The 20494-nt window shown below is 42.2% G+C and overlaps 1 long non-coding RNA gene across 1 annotated transcript; it reads right to left on the minus strand.

Moving 5' to 3' along the window:
• Positions 1-17390: 17390 nt before the first annotated feature.
• On the minus strand, positions 17391-19874 carry LOC134344889 (uncharacterized). Its single transcript, XR_010017549.1, has 3 exons — positions 19844-19874; positions 19011-19398; positions 17391-17816 (listed from the first exon to the last, which is right to left on the minus strand). It is a non-coding gene; the product is annotated as an uncharacterized LOC134344889 (long non-coding RNA).
• Between the last annotated feature and the right edge of the window lie 620 nt (positions 19875-20494).

The following is a 20494-nucleotide window of genomic DNA, read 5'->3' on the forward strand; positions in this document are numbered from 1 at the left end:
GACCAGAGGACAGAGCCTCACAATAGAGGGGTGTCCATTTAGAATGGAGATGAGGAGGAACTCCTTTAGCCAGAGAGTGCTGAATCTCTGGAATTTTTAGCCACAGGTGGCTGTGGAGGACAAATTTTTACATATATTTAACACAGAGGTTGATAGATTCTTGATTAGTCAGGGCATGAAGGGATATGGGGAGAAGGCAGGAGAATGAAGCTGAGAAGGAAAATGGATCAGCCATGATGAAATGGTAGAGCAGACTCGATGGGCCAAATGGCCTAATTCTGTGCCTACATCTTATGGTCTTACGGAGAGAGATTGTATAAAGAGGTGGGGGTGTGTGGTGGGGCAAGTGGTAGGAGTGATACGTGATGTGGGTGATGATGGGATGATTGGCAAGTTCTGTCAGATAGGGGTAGCAAGGGTGGTAACAGTGACAGAGTCTGAAACATGATAGGTGGAGACAAAAAAGGCTGCAGATTACGGAATCTGATAAGAAAGGAATGCAAAAAGTGCATTTAAATGAGAGAGAGATGATAGCCACATGGGAATAGTGGGGTTGGGGTGGGATAGGGGACCCAGTGGAATGAATGGATGGGTAGGAGTGAGCAGATAGAGCAGGAGTGGAGAAGCAATGATGTGGGCTCAGTTGGGGAGGTGGTGGAAAGAATAGAGTGTGTGGGAGGGCCAGGTGATTCAGATGGACAGAGTAGGAGACTTAGATCTAAAATCTCATCCCACCACAGCACCCTTTGACCCAGTTTCTTCCCCCATTCCCCCACCTATTCTATTCGCCTATTGTAAAATGAACGGAGTCACCAAAGAGACACTGAAGCTAGTGGATACAGAAATGATTTATTCGACAAAATGAGACACTCTTGGAGAACGAGGCCTCTTGACCCAATATTACGTGACATTTTTATATGTTAAACATCAAATGTTACTGGGGGATCATTCTATATTTGCAATGTGTCTACAATGCTTCCTATGAATTACATATAGTTTTCACATCTTCTTCTTCGCACCCACACTCCAGACACCCAAATGAATGTTAATCAGCATTGTCTGGTTTGCAGTCAACTCCAGTCCACAGCTCCGGGAGATCTATTGTTCAGGGCTGCATTTTAAATTCAATCTACAATCCACATTCAAATCTGAAGCATGGCTGCTGTTGAATTTAATACTTGATATATATCCTAACTCCAGAATCTGCCCTATTACTCACCACCACACACACCCCCCACTGGCTCGCCACTGAAGGTGTTGGGCTTATGTCATGCCTTAACGTAATGTCATGCAATGCTTAGGGGACCTGGAATGGTTCATTTTAAAAGTGCTTCAAAGGAAGATGGAGGAGCAACATAAATATGGAATTTCATCTTTCTAGTGAGGGAACATGGTAAGCCAATTTACAGACTTCATATCTACTGTTAATCCTGAGTAGTTAAATATTGAATGAAATTGTTACTGAATGTAAATAGCTGTGATTACAACTTCGCTAATATACAGTATGTGGTAGGATTGATCTCAGCTTGAAACAAGGGCCTTTGATTCTTTCTCATACATATCTATGGTCATTATTTTCCATGATACCAGGTTAATCCCTACAGTGTGAATGTAACATTTCCTTTTCTGCTATTTTAATGTCATCCTCTTTATCTTAACTAAGTTAATAACTCCGTTACAATAGCAAGTAAATGCCCCAAAATTGTATTAATCATTGGAGCTCACTTAAATCTTACATGCAGTATGCCAACATTATGAGTGAATTTAATTAAATAAGTATTAGGAGTCAAATACTGATTTTGCAAAGTATTCAATCCATTCGAGTTTCAGCCATATCTAATTACATAGTAGAAAGATGCAGATTTATGTAATTTCTTAAATCTTTGGAAAAATATAGGTCTTTAATAATTGTCAGGAAAATTTTAGAAACTATAACAGTACACCTGAGGGACAGAGCATTTGGCCCAGAAAAATGTGCCAAAGTAATTAAGCTAAAAACATCTAATTAAATGAATCTCTTCTACCTTCACTTGGTCCATATCATTCCAATCTTTGCATATTCATGTGCCTAACAGCCTCCTAACCGCTTCTGTTAGGCATCCACCACTCTCTATGCATATCTTCTTTGAACTTTCACCCCTCATCTTCAATGCTTTCAACACCAGGAAAAAATAAATTGATTATCTAGTCTACCTATGTCTCTCATTACAGTATGAACTTCCATTAGGTCTCCTGTCCAGAGGAAACTATCCTAGTTTGTCCAGCCTTTTTTTATAGTACTTGCCCACTAATCAAGGCTGTATCTCGATTCTGCTCCTTTTTCAAAGCCTCCACATCCTTTACATAACGGGGAGCCAAAACTGAATTCTTGACTCTTGAATTCAGTGTCTTGAATAATAAAAGCAAGTAGGTCATACATCTTCTTCACCACTTTATCAACTTTCAGATCAGAATCAGAATCAGAATCAGGTTTATTATCGTGAAATTTGTTAACTTAGCAGCAGCATGTGTTGTGAAATTTGTTAACTTAGCAGCAGAAGTTCAATGCAATACATAATATAGAAGAGAATAAATAAATTACAGTATATGTATATCGAATAGATTACAAATAATGCAAAAAAACAGAAATAATATATACTTAAAAAGTGAAGTAGTGTCCAAGGATTCAATGTCCATTTAGGAATCGGATGGCAGAAGGGAAGAAGCTGTTCCTGAATCGCTGAGTGTGTGCCTTCAGGCTTCTGTACCTCCTACCTGATGGTAACAGTGAGAAAAGGGTATGCCCTGGGTGCTGGGGGTCCTTAATAATGGACGCTGCCTTTCTGAGACACCGCTCCCTGAAGATGCCCTGGGGACTTTGTAGGCTAGTGCTCAAAATGAAGCCAACTAAATTTACAACCCCCTGCAGTGCCTTTTGGTCCTGTGCAGTAGCCCCCCCCCCCTTACTAGACAGTGATGCAGCCTGTCAGAATGCTTTTCATGGTACACCGAAAGAAGTTATTGAGTGTATTTGTTGACATACCAAATCTCTTCAAACTCCCCATGAAGTATAGTTGCTGTTTTGCCTTCTTTATAACTGCATCAATATGTTGGGACCAGTTTAGATCCTCAGAGATCTTGAGAGCCAGGAACTTGAAACTGCTCACTCTCTCCACTTCTGATCCCTCTATGAAGATTGGTATCTGTTCCTTCGTCTTACTCTTCCTGAAGTCGACAATCAGTTTTCATCTTACTGATGTTGAGTGTCAGGTTATTGCTGCGACACCACTCTACTAGTTGACATATCTCGCTCCTGCACGCTTAATGTACAGAGAGGGAGCTAGGAACTTGGACCTCTCTGTGCATTAACAGTGTTAATAGTCTTGCCATTAACTGTGTAGTTTCATTTGAGATTCAATCTCGCAATGTGCCAGACTTCACACTTGCCTGAATTAAACTGCACCTGCCATTTCTCTGCCCATGCCTACAACTGAACTAATACTATATCCTTTGCCAATCTAATACCCTGTCCACAATGCAGCCAATCTTTTTATTATCTGCAAATTTACTCATCCACCATCTTCATTTTCATCCCAGTCATTTACAGTCAGTGGCCACTTCATGAGGTACCTCCTGATAAAGTGGCCACTGGATATATGCTATAAGCCTACGGACTCTCACAGCTATCTGGACTATTCCTCTTCTCACCCTGTCTCTTGCAAAAACGCCATCCCCTTCTCACAATTCCTCCGTCTCATCTGCTCTCAGGATGAGGCTTTTTATTCTAGGACGAGGGAGATGTCTTCATTTTTTAAAGAAAGGGGCTTCCCTTCCTCCACTATCAACTCTGCTCTTAAACGCATCTCCCCTATTTCACGTACATCTGCTCTCACTCCATCCTCCCACCACCCCACTAGGAATAGGGTTCCCCTGGTCCTCACCTACCACCCCACCAGCCTCCGGGTCCAACATATTATTCTCCGTAACTTCCGCCACCTCCAACGGGATCCCACCACTAAGCATATCTTTCCCTCCCCCCCTCTCTCTGCATTCCGCAGGGATCGCTCTCTACACAACTCCCTTGTCCATTCGTCCCCCCCATCCCTCCCCACTGATCTCCCTCCTGGCACTTATCCGTGTAAGCGGAACAAGTGCTACACATGCCCTTACACTTCCTCCCTTGCCACCATTCAGGGCCCCAAACAGTCCTTCCAGGTGAGGCATCACTTCACCTGTGAGTCGACTGGGGTGATATACTGCGTCCGGTGCTCCCGATGTGGCCTTTTATATATTGGTGAGACCCGACGCAGACTGGGAGACCGCTTTGCTGAACATCTACGCTCTGTCCGCCAGAGAAAGCAGGATCTCCCAGTGGCCACACATTTTAATTCCACATCCCATTCCCATTCTGACATGTCTATCCACGGCCTCCTCTACTGTAAAGATGAAGCCACACTCAGGTTGGAGGAACAACACCTTATATTCCGTATGGGTAGCCTCCAACCTGATGGCATGAACATTGACTTCTCTAACTTCCGCTAGGCCCCACCTCCCCCTCGTACCCCATCTGTTACTCTTTTTTATGCACACATTCTTTCTGTCACTCTCCTTTTTCTCCCTCTGTCCCTCTGAATATACCTCTTGCCCATCCTCTGGGTCACCCCCCCCCGTCTTTCTTCCCGGACCTCCTGTCCCATGATCCTCTCGTATCCCCTTCTGCCTATCACCTGTCCAGCTCTCGGCTCTATCCCTCCCCCTCCTGTCTTCTCCTATCATTTTGGATCTCCCCCTCCCCCTCCAGCTTTCAAATCCCTTACTCACTCTTCCTTCAGTTAGTCCTGACGAAGGGTCTCGGCCTGAAACGTCGACTGCACCTCTTCCTACAGATGCTGCCTGGCCTGCTGCGTTCACCAGCAACTTTTATGTGTGTTGACTGGATATATGCTCATGGTCTTCTGCTGCTGTAGCCCATCCACTTCAAGGTTCAACATGTTGTGCATTCAGAGATGCTCTTCTGCACACCACTGTTGTTATTTGACACACACATGATTATTTGAGTTACTGTCACCTTCTTGTCAGCTTGTACCAAGCTGGCCATTCTGCTCTGTTGTTTCTCATTAACAAGAGGTTTTCATCCAAAGAACTACTGCTCTCTGATGTATTTTTTTTTGTGTTGCACCATTCTCTGTAAACTCTAGAGACTTGTGTGTGAGAATGCCAGGAGATCAGCTGTTTCTGAGATACTCAAACTACCCTGTCTGGCGCTAACAATCATTTCATCATCAAGGTCATTTAGTTCATATTTCTTCCCCATTGAGATGTTTAGTCTGAAAAAACAACTGAATATCTTGATCATGTCTGCATGCTTTTATGCATTAGATTGTTGCCACATGATTGACTAATTAGATACTGGTATTGATGAGCAGGTGTATTGATGTACTGTATGTAATTAAGTGGCCACTAGATGTATATATTATCACAAACTGCACATGTCCCACGCTGGATCCCTGCAGAACCGTCAGCCAAAGTAAGTCCTATTGGCCACTACCTTTGTGGCTTCAATGGTCAAGACACTTGTGAATGTGAACAACCATGTCACCATGGATCCCCTACACCTTCATGTTTTGGTAAGCCTCCCATTAGGAACAAATGGCTTACTAAAATGGATAGAGCCAGTATCCATTGCTCTAGATTAATTAGTTATCTTCTTCATCTCCTCAAAAACTCAATCAATTTAGTGAGACATGACCTGCTTCACAGAAGTCCATGCTGACAGGTATAAATAAGTCATAGTTCCCCAAATGTTTATTGATACATGTAGAACATATGGACCATATAGAATAGTACAGCACATTACAGGCCCTTCGGCCCACAATGTTGTACTGACCCTCAAACCCTGCCTCCCATATAACCCTGCAATTTAAATTCCTCCATATACCTGTCAAGTAGTCTCTTAAACTTCACAAGTGTATCTGCCTCCACCACTGACTCAGGCAGTGCATTCCACATACAAACCACTCTCTGAGTAAAAAATTTCCTCTAATATCCCCCTTGAACTTTCCACCCCTTACCTTAAAGCCATGTCCTCTTGTATTGAGCTGTGTGCCCGGGAGAAGAGGTGCTGCTTTCCACTCTATCTATTCCCCTTATTATCTTGTACTCCTCTATCATGTCTCCTCTCCAAAGAGTAAAGCCTTAGCACCCTTAATCTCTGATCATAATGCGTACTCTCTTAACCAGGCAGCATCCTGGTAAATCTCTTCTGTACCCTTTCCAATGCTTCCACATCCTTCCTATAGTGAGGCGACCAGAACTGGACACAGTACTCCAATTATGGTCTAACCAGAGTTTTACAGAGCTGCATCATTACATCACGACTCTTAAACTCTGTCCCTCGACGTATGAAAGTTAACACCCCATAAGCGTTCTTAACTACCCTATCTACCTGTGAGGCAACTTTCAGGGATCTGTGGACATGTACCCCCAGATCCCTCTGGTCCTCCACACTACCAACTATCCTGCCATTTACTTTGTACTCTGCCTTGGAGTTTGTCCTTCTGAAGTGTACCACCTCACACTTCCCCGGGTTGAACTCCATCTGCCACTTCTCAGCACACTTCTGCATCCTATCAATGTCTCTCTGCAATCTTTGACAATCCTCTACACTATCTACAACACCACCAACCTTTGTGTCGTCTGCAAAATTGCCAACCCACCCCTCTACCCCCACATCCAGGTCGTTAATAAAAATCACGGAAAGTAGGGGTCCCAGAACAGATCCTTGTGGGACACCACTAGTCACAATCCTCCAATCTGAATATACTCCCTCCACCACCACCCTCTGCCTTCTGCAGGCAAGCCAATTCTGAATCCACCTGGCCAAACTTCCCTGGATCCCATGCCTTCTGACTTTCTGAATAAGCCTGCCATGTGGAACCTTGTCAAATGCCTTACTAAAATCCATATAGATCACCTCCACTGCACTACCCTCATCTATATGCCTGGTCACCTCCTCACAGAACTCTATCAGGCTTGTTAGACATGATCTGCCCTTCACAAAGCCATGCTGACTGTCCCTGATCAGACCACGATTCTCTAAATGCCCAGAGATCCTATCTCTAAGAATCATCCCCAACAGCTTTCCCACCACAGATGTAAGGTTCACTGGTCTATAATTACCCAGACTATCTCTACTACCTTTTTTGAACAAGGAGACAACATTCGCCTCCCTCTAATTCTCCGGTACCATTCCCGTGGGCGACAAGGACATAAAGATCCTAGCCAGAGGCTCAGCAATCTCTTCCCTCGCCTCACGGAGCAGACTGGGGAATATTCCATCAGGCCCCGGGGACTTATCCATCTTAATGTATTTTAACAACTCCAACACCTCCTCTCCCTTAATATCAACATGCTCCAGAACATTAACCTCACTCATATTGTCCTCACCATCATCAAGTTCCCTCTCATTGGTGAATACTGAAGAGGAGTATTCATTGAGGACCTCGCTCATTTCCACAGCCTCCAGGCACGCCTTCCCACCTTTATTTCTAATTGGTCCTACTTTCACTCCTGTCATCCTTTTGTTCTTCACATAATTGAAGAATGCCTTGGGGTTTTCCTTTACCCTACTCGCCAAGGCCTTCTCATGCCCCCTTCTTGCTCTTCTCAGCCCCTTCTTAAGCTCCTTTCTTGCTACCCTATATTCCTCAATAGACCCATCTGATCCTTGCTTCCTGAACCTCATGTATCCTGCCTTCTTCCACCTGACTAGATTTTCCACCTCACTTGTCACCCATGGTTCCTTCACCTTGCCAATCTTTATCTTCCTCACTGGGACAAATTTACCCCTAACATCCTGCAAGAGATCTCTAAACATCGACCACATGTCCATAGTACATTTCCCTGCAAAAACATCGTCCTTATTCACACCCACAAGTTCTAGCCTTATAGCCTCATAATTTGCCCTTCCCCAATTAAAAATTTTCTTATCCTTTCTGATTCTATCCTTTTCCATGATAATGCTAAAGGCCAGGGAGTGGTGGTCACTGTCCCCCAGATGCACACCCAGTGACAGATCTGTGACCTGACCCGGTTCATTACCTCGTACTAGATCTAGTATGGCATTCCCCCCTAGTCGGCCTGTCCACATACTGTGACAGAAATCCATCCTGGACACACTTAACAAACTCTGTCCCATCTAAACCCTTGGAACTAATCAGGTGCCAATCAATATTAGGGAAGTTAAAGTCACCCAAGATAACAACCCTGTTATTTTTGCACCTTTCCAAAATCTGCCTCCCAATCTGCTCCTCTGTATCTCTGCTGTTACCAGGGGACCTATAGAATACCCCAAGTAGAGTAACTGCTCCCCTCCTGTTCCTGACTTCCACCCATATTGACACAAAAGAGGATCCTGCTACATTACCCACCCTTTCTGTAGCTGTAATAGTATCCCTGACCAGTAATGCCACCCCTCCTCCCCTTTTCCCCCAACTCTATCTCTTTTAAAGCACTGAATTCAGGAATATTGAGAATCCATTCCTGCCCTGGTGCCAGCCAAATCTCTGTAATGGCCACTACATCGTATTTCCATGTATGTATCCAAGCTCTCAGTTCATCACCTTTGTTCCTGATGCTTCTTGCATTGAGGTACACACACTTCAGCCCTTCTGCCTTACTACCTTTACACCATTTATTCTGCTTCTCTTTCCTCAAAGCCTCTCTGTATGTTAGATCTGGCTTTACTCCGTGCACTTCTTTCACTGCTCTATCGCTCTGGGTCCCATCCCCCTTGCCAATTTGTTTAAACCCTCCCGAACCATGCTAGCAAACCTGCCTGCAAGGATATTAATCCCCCTTGGGTTCAGGTGCAACCCATCCAATCTGTACAGGTCTCACCTTCCCCAGAAGAGATCCCAATGATTCAAAAATCTGAAACCCTGCTCCATGTACCAACTCCTCAGCCACGCATTCAACTGCCATCTCCTCCAATTCTTACCATCACTGTCATGTAGCACTGGCAGCAATCCTGAGAACACCACCCTTGAGGTCCTGTTCTTCAGCCTTCTGCCTAGTATCCCTAAGAATTGTTTCCAATATCTTCTTATTGAGACCCATCGATCTACAGTTTCTGGGATAATTTCCATTTCCCATCTTGATCAAAGGATCAACATTATCTACTAGTTTTTGCCTGTGGCTAGAGAACACAAGGATTTTGGTCAAGGCCCCAGCAATCTCATCTGTCGCCTCTTTCAATTATTTGCAGTCTATCACGCCTTGAGGACTTATCCACCTTAATGTTCTCCAGGAGACATAACACCATGACTTCATTTATCTCAAAACACCCCAGCATGTAAGCTTTCTCCAGAGTGATCTCACTATCTTCCTTGTCCTTCTGCTTGGTGAATACTAACACAAAGTACTCATTTAGGACATCACCCATATCTTTGGCTCCAAATATTTTTTTCCTTTCTCCTTGATAGGGCCCTACCCTCCCCCTAGTTATCCTTTGGCTCTTCGTGTGTGTATCAAATTCTTTTTAACCTTACTTGCCAAGGTCTTTTCACAGCTCATCCTGGTATCAAATTCTCTTTAATCTTTCTTGCCAAAGTCTTTCCACAGCTCGCCCTGGCCCTCCTAATTCATTCTTGAGTTCTCTTCTGGTTTCTTTATAATCCTCAAGGGCCCCATTTGATTTTAGCTTCTGAAATTTGACATATGATTCCTTACTCAACATCCAAAGTTCCCCTGCCTTCCTATTCGTGTCTTTCCTTCGTTCTGGAGCATACCTGTGCTGTACTCTGCAGTTGGTCTTTAAACACACTCCACCCAACAGACACCCAAAAAAATAGCTGTTCCCAATTACCTCTTCCTAGCTCCAGCCTAATACTCCAATAATTTCCCCCTCCATAAATTTAATAGTTTCCCTCATGGTCCATATTTATTCTTACTCATAGCTTGCTATCTTAAAACTTAAGGCGTTGTGATTATTGTTTCCTAAATGTCCCCCACTGAATGGTCAGTCACAGGACCAGGCTGATTTCCCATTACAAGATCCAGTATGGCTGCTCCTCTAGTTAGACTATGCATATTCTGTTTTAAGAAACACTCTTGGATCTTCCTGACAGATTCTACCCTATCTAACCCTCTTGCACTAAGGAGGTCCCACTCAATATTGTGGAAATTGAAGTCACCTACTATGAGAAGCCTCTTGTTTGTGTGCTTTTCCCTCATCTGTCTGTAGATCTGTTCCTCAATTTTCCACTGGTGATTGCAGTACCTACAACAGAATCCCTTCAGTGAGTAGACCTTTATTTCCACCCATATAGACTCTGTAGATGAGCCCCTCAGTGTCAGCTGTGATATTGCCCAGATCAGTCAGAGAAAAGTACAGCACAGAAACAGGCTCTTTGACCCATCTAGTCTATACCAAACTATTTAAACTGCCTATTCCCATTGACCTGGACCAGACCATAGCGCTCCATACCCCTACCATCCATATACCTATCCCAACTTCTCTTAAATGTTGAATTCGAGTTCACATGCACCACTTGTGCTGGCAGCTCATTCCACGCTCTCATAACCCTCTGAGTGAAGATGTTTCCTCTCATGTTTCCTTTAAACATTTCACCCTTCACCCTTAACCCATGACCTCTGATTGTAGTGTCACCCAACCTCAGTGGAAAAGGCCTACTTACATTTACCCTATCTATACCCCTCATAATTTTATGTACCTCTGTCAAATCTCTCAGTTGTCTACGTTGTAAGGAATAAAGTCCTAACCTATTCAATCCTTCCCTATAACTCAGGTCGTTCAGGCCTGGCAACATCTTTGTGAATTTTCTCTGTACCCTTTCAACCTTATTTACATCTTTCCTGTAGATGGGTGACCAGAACTGCACAAATACTCCAAATTAGGCCTCACCAGTATCTTGTACAATGTAAACCTAACATCATCTCCTGTACTCAATACTTTGAGTTATGAAGACCTTAATATCAACAGCTTTCTTAATGACCCTATCTACCCGTGACACCACTTTCAATGAATTATGAACCTGTGTTCCTAGATCCCGTTCTACCACAGGAAGCACAAATACACTCCCCCTTTTACCTCCCTCTATATCATTTGCAGAACATTGAAACTCTAGAATTTTAAGTACCGGTTTTGTCCTCTCAACCAACTCTCTGTAATGGATACAACATCCCTCTCACTCACTGCTGCTAGAGAAAGATGTCAGCACTTGACTGGTCTCTCCCTCCCTCTCGCTTCATGCTGCCTGAGTTTTGGGTCTTGAGCAAGGTTTAATTGACAAAGTTTGTGGATTGGACTCTTTAGTTCACATTATGATGTGTTTCTGGTTTCTGGTTACTCCTTTTTCTGCTACTATTTTATCTGATTTGATCGGAGTTGACTGGCTCAGTTTCTGCAGTCATCGAATTTGACACAGCGCTAAATTGAACTGAACTGAACTAAACTGAACATTCCTGTGATTTGAAGATTTATGTTCTGCGTTTTTCACTTTTTTTTTTACCATTTGCGTGATTTCCTCTTTTTTTTTTGCACATTAGGTGTTTGATATTTTCTTTGAAGGGGCTCCATGGTGTTTCTTTCTTTCATGGCTGTCTGTGGGAAGATCAATCTCAGGGTTGTATACTGCATACAGACTTCGATAATAAATGCACTTTGAAACTTTAGGTACAAAATATTTCTTTGCTCTGATTTAGTCATGGATTCATTGACAAGATGATCATTTTATCATTTCATCAATATTATAAAGAATAAAAAAAAGAATAAATTCCACTAAGTCTGTAACTGTTACAACCATTGACTGAAATAGAAATTCCCTTTGGAACATCCTTTTACTGTGTAAATTAAGCAATAAAAATGAATTTGTGTCAAAAGCTAACCAGCGACTATGTTAGTGAGACCTGAAAGAAAACACACAGATGAGTTATCTAGGATCTAATCTGTCATAAGCTCAATGAAGCGACAACAACAGTCCTACAACTTGTCATAAAAGATATCCAGCATGACTATATAGTGATCCATTTCTATCTGCAAATCTTTGATAAGAATGGGATTAGTTTTGGTATTGCTGCCACCCACAGTGAAGTAGCAATTTCAGTTTGGACTCAGCAAAAATAATATGGATCTTCAGTGCCGTAATTTGGTATCACTTGTTGATCTGAAACTAATTAAGACTTCTCAAGGACAAAAAGAGGAGGAAATTAATAAATAAAGACTATCTGTTTCCAGTTTTAGAGCTTCACTCTGGTTTACCAGCAACTACCCCATGAGAAACAGATCAAGACTATATATATATAACATGTACTGATTTCAAGATTTCAGCTCAGGAAAGAAGTTGAAAATGCAATCTATTATATAAAAAAGTGAGGAGATAGAAAAAAGAACAATTGGCATATATGATAGTCCTGGCTAGAATAAAGAGATCTCCAGAGGACTGAAGAGTACATACTGCATGGATTGATTGAGTTCCGTCAGAAGCCAGACTGTTTAATAGATATGGTAAATGGAGTAAATTTACCAATTCTAGCTTCGGGGCTGGGCCAGGAATACTTTGGAAGTAGAAGGAGGCATGTTTAGAAATAGAATAGGCTGCTTCTACTGGAATGTGTTTCCTTGAATTCTCTACGACTGTTATCATCACCATCATCATTACGTGCCTTGTCGTTTGACGAGGGCGATCATGGTCTCATGGGACCACGATGGTTCTTGGCAAAATTCTCTACAGAAGTGTTTTGCCACTGCCTTCTTCTGGGCAGTGCCTTTACAAGACGGGTCGCCCCAGCCATTGACGGTACTCTTCAGAGATTTTCTGCCTGGTGTTAGTGGTTGCGTAACCGGGACTCGTGGTATGAACCAGCTGCTCATTCACCCATTCACCACTTGCTCCCATGACTTTACGTGACCCTGATTGGGGGAGTGGGGGGTGGGTGGGAGAGGTTTAAGCAGGTGCTACACCTTGCCCTCAGAGGTGGCTTGCGGGTTAGCGGAGAGAAGGAGCGCCTTATACCTCCTTTGGAGGAGACATACCTCCAACCCATCACCCAAACCATTGTTATATTATATATAATCTGAGTCTAGAAATGTAGTTGATTACGTTTGCAGCATCTGCCACTTAGTGTTGTAAACATACATCAAGCAATCGTCCACATAAAGGCAAATATACTTTCGATAAATGTATCATAACGCTTTCATATAAATTATCAGCTCTGCTCTATAAACACTTAAGCTACTAGAAATCAGTGTACAATGTACTGTATTGAATGACCATAGGACGACTCATTCTACACTCAGTTGATCGAACTTTTTCTGTCCAATCGGTGCAGACTTCACGTCGTCCGAATGCACAAGATGAATATATTACGTTGTTTTTTTTTATTCTCTGAGGGAAAAGACTACAAAACAAAATGAAATTCAATGTCATTCAGCAATTTAAACTGTGGGTATTCCAAGAGGTTCTCACACTTAGACAAAGTCAAAGGTGGTTCTACTTCTTCACTGGTTTAGAATTTTCTAATTCATATTTACAGATTGAATTTTAGTTGAATTCAGAATCATTTTGATCCTCAGTGTGCAACACAACAAAATGACTTTAGATTCACATCAGAAGAAGACTCGGAATAGAGGTTTAATCTTTCATACATGAACGAAACGCCCACAGTCCTAATGTAATAATATCGCATCTGAGCTGCATGTGAACTTTTCTTTTACCAGAATGATTTAAGTGGAAGCCAAGAAAGGATCAATACTTGTTTGAATCCAGTGTAAGTCAGAGCTATAAGACCGCCGAGGGTGGAAACCTGGATCAACACCCAAAATGCTGTCGGGACTCAGCAGGTCAGTCACACAACATTCATGGAGAAAAAATGGATGGAGTGGAATGTATTGGGCCGAGACCTTTTGTCCGGGTTGGAAAGAAAGAGGGGAGATAGCCAGCATAAAATTGAGAGGGGGCAGAGAAAGAGATGGCAGGTGATAGGAGAATCCAAGTGAGGGGGAGGGTGATACTCAGGTCGGGGAGGGGGAGAGTGAGGATGATGCAAGAAGCTGAGTGGTGTTACCTGTATTGCCTGATCCGCCGAGTTTCTCCAGAAAGTTGTGTGTATCTCCAGTGTCAATCACTTATATTGGCATCTGAATTTATCATTGGCTAATGTCATGATTCAGTTCGAAACAGGGTCCGTTTATTCCTGGAGTGACTCAGAAAAGAAGTCTGAGGTTTTGTATAAGCCGCGATTAATAATATATGATGATCTAGTTCTGTTTACACGAACCTGTAGTTTCACTGTATTATAAAATGGAATTCGGCAGTCTGAGTTCATTTCTGACTTGTGGAGTGGAGTCTGCTTGTTTCCCTCATGACGCAGCGCGTTTCCCCCTGGTGCTCCGTATTCTTTCACGCCGCAAAGGCAGGTAAACTATAAATTAACTAACCATGGTAAGTTGCCTCTAGCGCATAGGTGAGGGGCTGAATCTGGGCGAAGCGAGTAGAATGAAATGAGCTTAATGCAAATGGCTGGCCAAGGGGTCAGCCTGCTTTGCAAAATACGAGGCTGAATCTAAATAGGGGAATATGTTACATGTAGGTGTATCTGACAAATTGGCAAAGATTGAGCTCTTCCAGATCTGGCAAAAACCTTACTAAGAATCTTAGTGCCATGACTTTGCACCAGGGTATATTAATGATAAAATCTTTATTTTTCACTTCCAAAAGATAATTAATTTTGTTTTTAACTGGTCGTACTTTAACGAATGGAATCCAGTACATAATATGTTTCAAAATCAGAGTAGCGACACCATGTGTGTCATTTGGAAATGCAAAGTTCAGAATCTAATGGGGGAACTCAATGGACAAGATGATTGTTTCTGTCAGTTCACCCATATCGAGTCATAAAAACAGGGGGAACACCGGTTCAATCACAAGTTGTCAGCAATTTTCCCTAGTATGGTCTTAATGCTGTTGAACGCCACCAAAAGCGTATTATCCGTTCAAACAGGTCCAAATGTCCGTCCTATTTCGTTCTAAGCCAATCATTTTCAACTAAGCAGAAATTAAAATTCTTATGGCATTGCTGAACAACTGTAACCCGATCACCAATATTAGCACTTAATTATTTAGATCGCATTCAGGACCTTTCACAGCATTTCAAAATAGTTATACACCCATTGCGAAGAACGGCGAAATTGCGCGAAAAACGCTATTGAGTCTCTGTGATTGCAATTCTTTTCGGCTGTCACTTAATTTAAATTGAAATGTTTCTTCATCAGTAGGAAGGCGTTCGGAAATAGCAGTTATTAAGCACAATGTACTTAAAACCTTGTTCTATGATATCTGTTATTTTTTAGAATTACATATTGTACGCAAACGCACGCGCCGCTGTTAGAAAGTCCTTAAGAGTAGCATAAAGTCATGAATGTCCCATCTAAACATATCGTGTATAATTAAGCTTTACTATTCACGAAGTATTGCCAACATGTTTATCTAAATTATTTCAGTCTTTTGAACATGCAAAGACTCGGGTTGCAGTGGTTTTATCAAGGCAGACAGCATTCCACCAAATGAGTTTACTTATTCCTGTTCCTAACATGCACGCACGCGCGCGCACGCGAAAGAATTGGGTCGTTAACTGTAATGTCCCCTGTGTAAAATAATTATGTATCAAAAGTGCGACTAAGAGGAGGAAAAATCTCAACGTATGGGTAGGTCATCTGGATTCCGCGCCGTGTTCTTTCTGAAAATGTTATAAATCTAATCCAACGGACCTAGCGAAAAAAAAAATTAAAGTCTATTCTTTCATAAATCAAATAAACTTTCTGTACGCTTCCACCGTAGAATACAGGGACCTAAAAAAATCATGAATAAAGGGGTCAGCTGTTTTTGCGTTGTTCTGTTTTACACGAAAGCACCCAAGGTAATATTGAACCAGTTCCGTAAGCGCCGCACAATAATGGGCAAATCAGAAAAGTGGATAGAACGAGTGTATTTTAGGTAAGTTTTGTGCCCCAGGCGCGTTCTACGTAAAAATAAGGTAAATGCATCAAAAACACACCTGTTGATGCACTGAACCTGGTTGAATGGGAGCATAATTTTGCAGGTGACCAGATTATGGGTTAGAAAAAAAGCTACGAGTAAATTTTTCTACACAGTTGTCCCCTAATTTGGATATGAAATTGCATTTTATTACTCCGGCTACGGTAAAATAACGGCTACATCAATTGGTTAGCTCCGCCCACCCGTTACTACAAGACGACAATAGATCATGCCACCTCCTGATATAATCTCCTTCGGTAATTCTAGCGGACCGCAGCGACTCGAAGCTCCCACCTACTTCCGCTTTAGGTTCCTTTAGTGGTTTAGCAAGTTTTATTACTCCATATACTCTGTCCTTAAAAATAGGGGGTTACTTTTCTATTGTGGAATCCGAATCAAAATGATTTGGTTCATGCTTGGCGCCTCTTTGTGGGTAGAAGGAATACAAAGACTGATCAAGCCAGCAACCCATACTGCATAGAGGGGGACAGGAGCAGGGCTTAGCGAAGTACTGTATATTATTTCAACTTTAGTGATCAGGACCACCAGGTCCAGAGATTGCAATTCGACTCCTAAATCTTTAGTTTGCTTAAAAGTTGCAATTGTAACTTAAAACAACAATGGCGCTCGCCCACCTTGCACTTTGAGTCTGGGGTTACACAAACTCCAGACCAGGCTTGCAAGGCGATATACAGATCTGCTTGTTGGGAGGTCAAATCATTCAGTGACATCCGACTAAACTTTGTTAGCAAAGCAAACAGCAATTGTGAATTGATCTTAAATTTTAAAATGATCTGCGCTCCAAAAACGATTTGAATGCTGATTTACCTGACGTTGATTAGCAAGGCTTTCATTCAAAAATTAAGTTAGGTTATTTCAAAATATATAATTTAATCTGGGAAAACCTTTATTAATGTCCTATACTGTATTTAGCTTCTGGAGTAAACTGTTTCGATCATACTAAAAAAAATATTGCACCTCGCTCATTTCAGAAAATATTTAGACTTATTCCAACTTTGGGTCAGGCCGTTATCGGTCTGCTTTAACCTGATATGGAAACACAGCTTCTTCATAGTGTCCAATGCTAGGTGGGTAATATTTAAAGCGAGAAAGATCGGCATTTCTGTTTGGAGAAATTGAACCGACGTTTTTAAACATACACCACAGACATTAAGATTGCAAATATTTACGTTATTGTGCCATTGATATAAACCTTGCGAGTATTACTCTGAATCCACACCATCTGAAGAGTATTACTGTATCTCCAAAGCATTTTGAGTGCCCGCCGCCCCGGACGGCCCGCCTGCAATACAACATATAGATGTGTTAACAAAGGAAATACGACAAAAACAATGTCATCTCTTTATATTTGGAAACGACAAGTAAGCATATGACTGTATAAAACAAATAAAGCATTGGTATTCTAAGTTGCTAGTAGAGCTTGTTGCTAAAGATTCGCCTCTTGGTTTACGCGGTTAGGGAACCCCTGGAGTTTGCTCTGACTTGGACCAATGTTCATTAGCAACTGTCGCCTTTTAACCCAGCCTTTAAATTATGAGACAAGGAGTCAATAAATAAGACGCGTAAACGTCGAATATCCGTCGTTCTGACACTTGCCACCAATGCTTCCGTGAAATGTAACATGAAAGATGCAGAAGGATCGTTCCGCCAAATAGCTCCACGTGCGTGGCTGTGTCTCCTTCGCGCAAGATTCCCCAGTGCGCAATCCGACCTGACTGGCAACCCCTGCGCGCCGTGCCCATTCCACGTTATTTGATTCACCTATCACAGAAACAAAATCGCATACACTTCAATTAAACCATTGGCCCTGAATTGGCTTGTTCTAAATACGGTAAGGAAATGCAAAGTTAATCTTCCAATTTTCTTCTGACCAGTTTATGACCAATACAGTATAACCGGGAGGAATTCCACAACTCAGCGCCTAGGAAGCGCCGACACGAACCCGGTGCAAGATTTGTGTAAGGATTTTATTGTGCTAGCCGAGCGAATCTCGAGGACGCGCGTGCGCGCGCTTTGACCTATTATTCTTACTTTCACTTTGTCTAGATTTCTAATGCTATCCAAAAAAACCTCAGCAAATCTGCGATTTTTCGTTATTTGTCTCTCCATGTGTTATCGCTGACTACTTCAAGGGAAAAAGCTGGCTAATATATTCCTGGTTACTCGGTCTACGGGAAGAATATCCGTAAATTAAAGCCCTGGATCACATTTTCCTAATTAGATCCCAGTAGCAAACACTTCGAGAAGTCACTGGTTGTCCTTAGAGCCAAGAACAAAGTTGACCTTCGTGTTAACTTGGCCCACCCGGCCAATTCTTGCTTCCTATAAATAGATTAGAACAGCATTTCTCGAATGGGATTCCAATCGCACCCAAGAATATTTGTTGAACCCATAATATAATTCAGAGACATAATGGTGGATCAAAACTATATCGACCTCACTCGAAGGGCCATTATAAATAATTTCAAAGAATCCCTTTGTTCTTTTATCCGAACAATTAAAGGTTATCCTATAGTTAGTGAGGTGGCGATAGTAACTCAACTCGTCATCTGGCCATTTCTGGAAGCTTACATAAAACACCGGCAAGTACAATCCATACCTTTTTCATCTTCATCTCTTCCAGGAAAATGCAATATTGGCAGAGCAACTCAGGTTTACACACAGCACCGGATTTTTTTTTTGTTGTTGTGGTTGTTATTTATAGAAACTAACTGCTGCAACAAAATAACCGACAGGCTAAAACGCAACAAAAATCTCCCGGATAGGCTGCATTATGCGGCGGAATACAAAACATTTTACAACTAGTCTCCCATTTCTTAACCAAGATTTACAAATATCCCTTCCCATAACAGATTAAAATCCACAACCGACAACATTACGCTTTGGAATGTTATTTTCAATTAGTTAAAAGTTTAGAGTCTGAATATTTTTTTAATTTAAAAAGCATACACTTACTTGTCCTTAAACTCTCCCAGAGCAGTTTGTTCAGTACTGCACGAGGCGGGTCGACGGCAGCGTGCTAAATTAGGCAGGACTGGAAACACAGTGGATGTGGATTACGATGTGGATTGGGTCCCCAAAACCCAGACACTATTGTTCGTTCCCCACTGAGACAGTCTTCGTTGCGAAGTGTTTTTTTCTCTCTCTCTCAACTGACCTCTCAGCCACCTCCACAAAAGATAACTCATTTCAGGTTATTCGACATTACAACTGGGGTGCTCAGAGCAGGAGAGAGAGCGGCAGAGTCCGAGGCTGCCTGTTTGATCAAATGGCTGGACGCTATCGGGAAGAAAAAGTGGAAACACCACGGTAGCGTAATCTCTTCATTCTTCCTCTTTGAAATCTATTCCAGCCAGGGGAAACGAGAACAAAAAGAAGCCACAGAACATTCACCTTAGTGTGCGCAAGGTTTGGAAAAAGAATCAAAAAGATAAATTTGTAAACGCTGCTAATCGACTGGGAAAGACGCTTTGGTTCGGTGATACTTCATTAAAAGCATCCGCCGCTTTAAGCATTAGAGCCATCAGTAATGTTTGCACTAATGATTTGCTACATATTAAATCAAAAAAGCACGTTAACGCGTCCAGAAAGAAAAGGTGTGTGTGCTGTTGGGGGTGGGGGACTGTCGCTTCCACACACACTTCTGCAAGTCTCTTGCGTTTTCCTTGTGCAAGAAGGAAGAGCCATTTGAAAAGTAGTTTTGACTTACAAAGCTTTTTTTTACACGGGAAGATAACCAGATCTCTTGCCATAAATATAACTGTGCGAGCGGAACTGGGTTTACTTACGACGAAAGCCTTAGACAGTCTGCTGTCCCACAATGATCCTCGCTCGACTTCTGCGTACGCTTTTCGTTGGCCAACGTAAACTGCGGCGCAACGTGGCGCCAAAAATAGAAACTAGACTTGTTTTCGAACTTTTATCTAATCTATTTCGTTGTGTCTTTAAAGAAAAATAATGCTTTAATCCAAGAGCAGAGGAAATGTCGCCAAGTTTACTTTTTTTTCCTTAAAGACTGAGGATATAGTTTTGGAGCAGCCACTGCTGAACTGCCGTTTTTGCCTGTTTGCAGAGTTTTGTACATGCATGCTTATTAACTGACCTAAGCACAGTCAATCCAGCGTTGGATAGTCCCTTGGTTTTAATACTGGAGATACCTCATAACAAAGCGCATATCTTTAACGGCTTCGGTAACTTGGCATTGTATGAGATTGCTCGGGCTTTGAACAGCAGTCTATGGAACTATGTCCGGGGCTAAAGTAACTAGAAGCTATTTTCATCTAGTCCGTTCTTTGTTCCCATAATTAAGAATTAACATCTAATCGTTATGAGACGTTAAAATTACCTTTGATCTCGGTCTAATTGGTGTCATAAAATTCATGAAACCTATGTGAGATTCCCATTTTGATGCAAAGTTTGAAACCATGTTTCATTTATAA

This window comes from Mobula hypostoma, chromosome 4 (genome assembly GCF_963921235.1).
Source record: "Mobula hypostoma chromosome 4, sMobHyp1.1, whole genome shotgun sequence".
Classification (NCBI taxonomy): Eukaryota; Metazoa; Chordata; class Chondrichthyes; order Myliobatiformes; family Myliobatidae; genus Mobula; species Mobula hypostoma.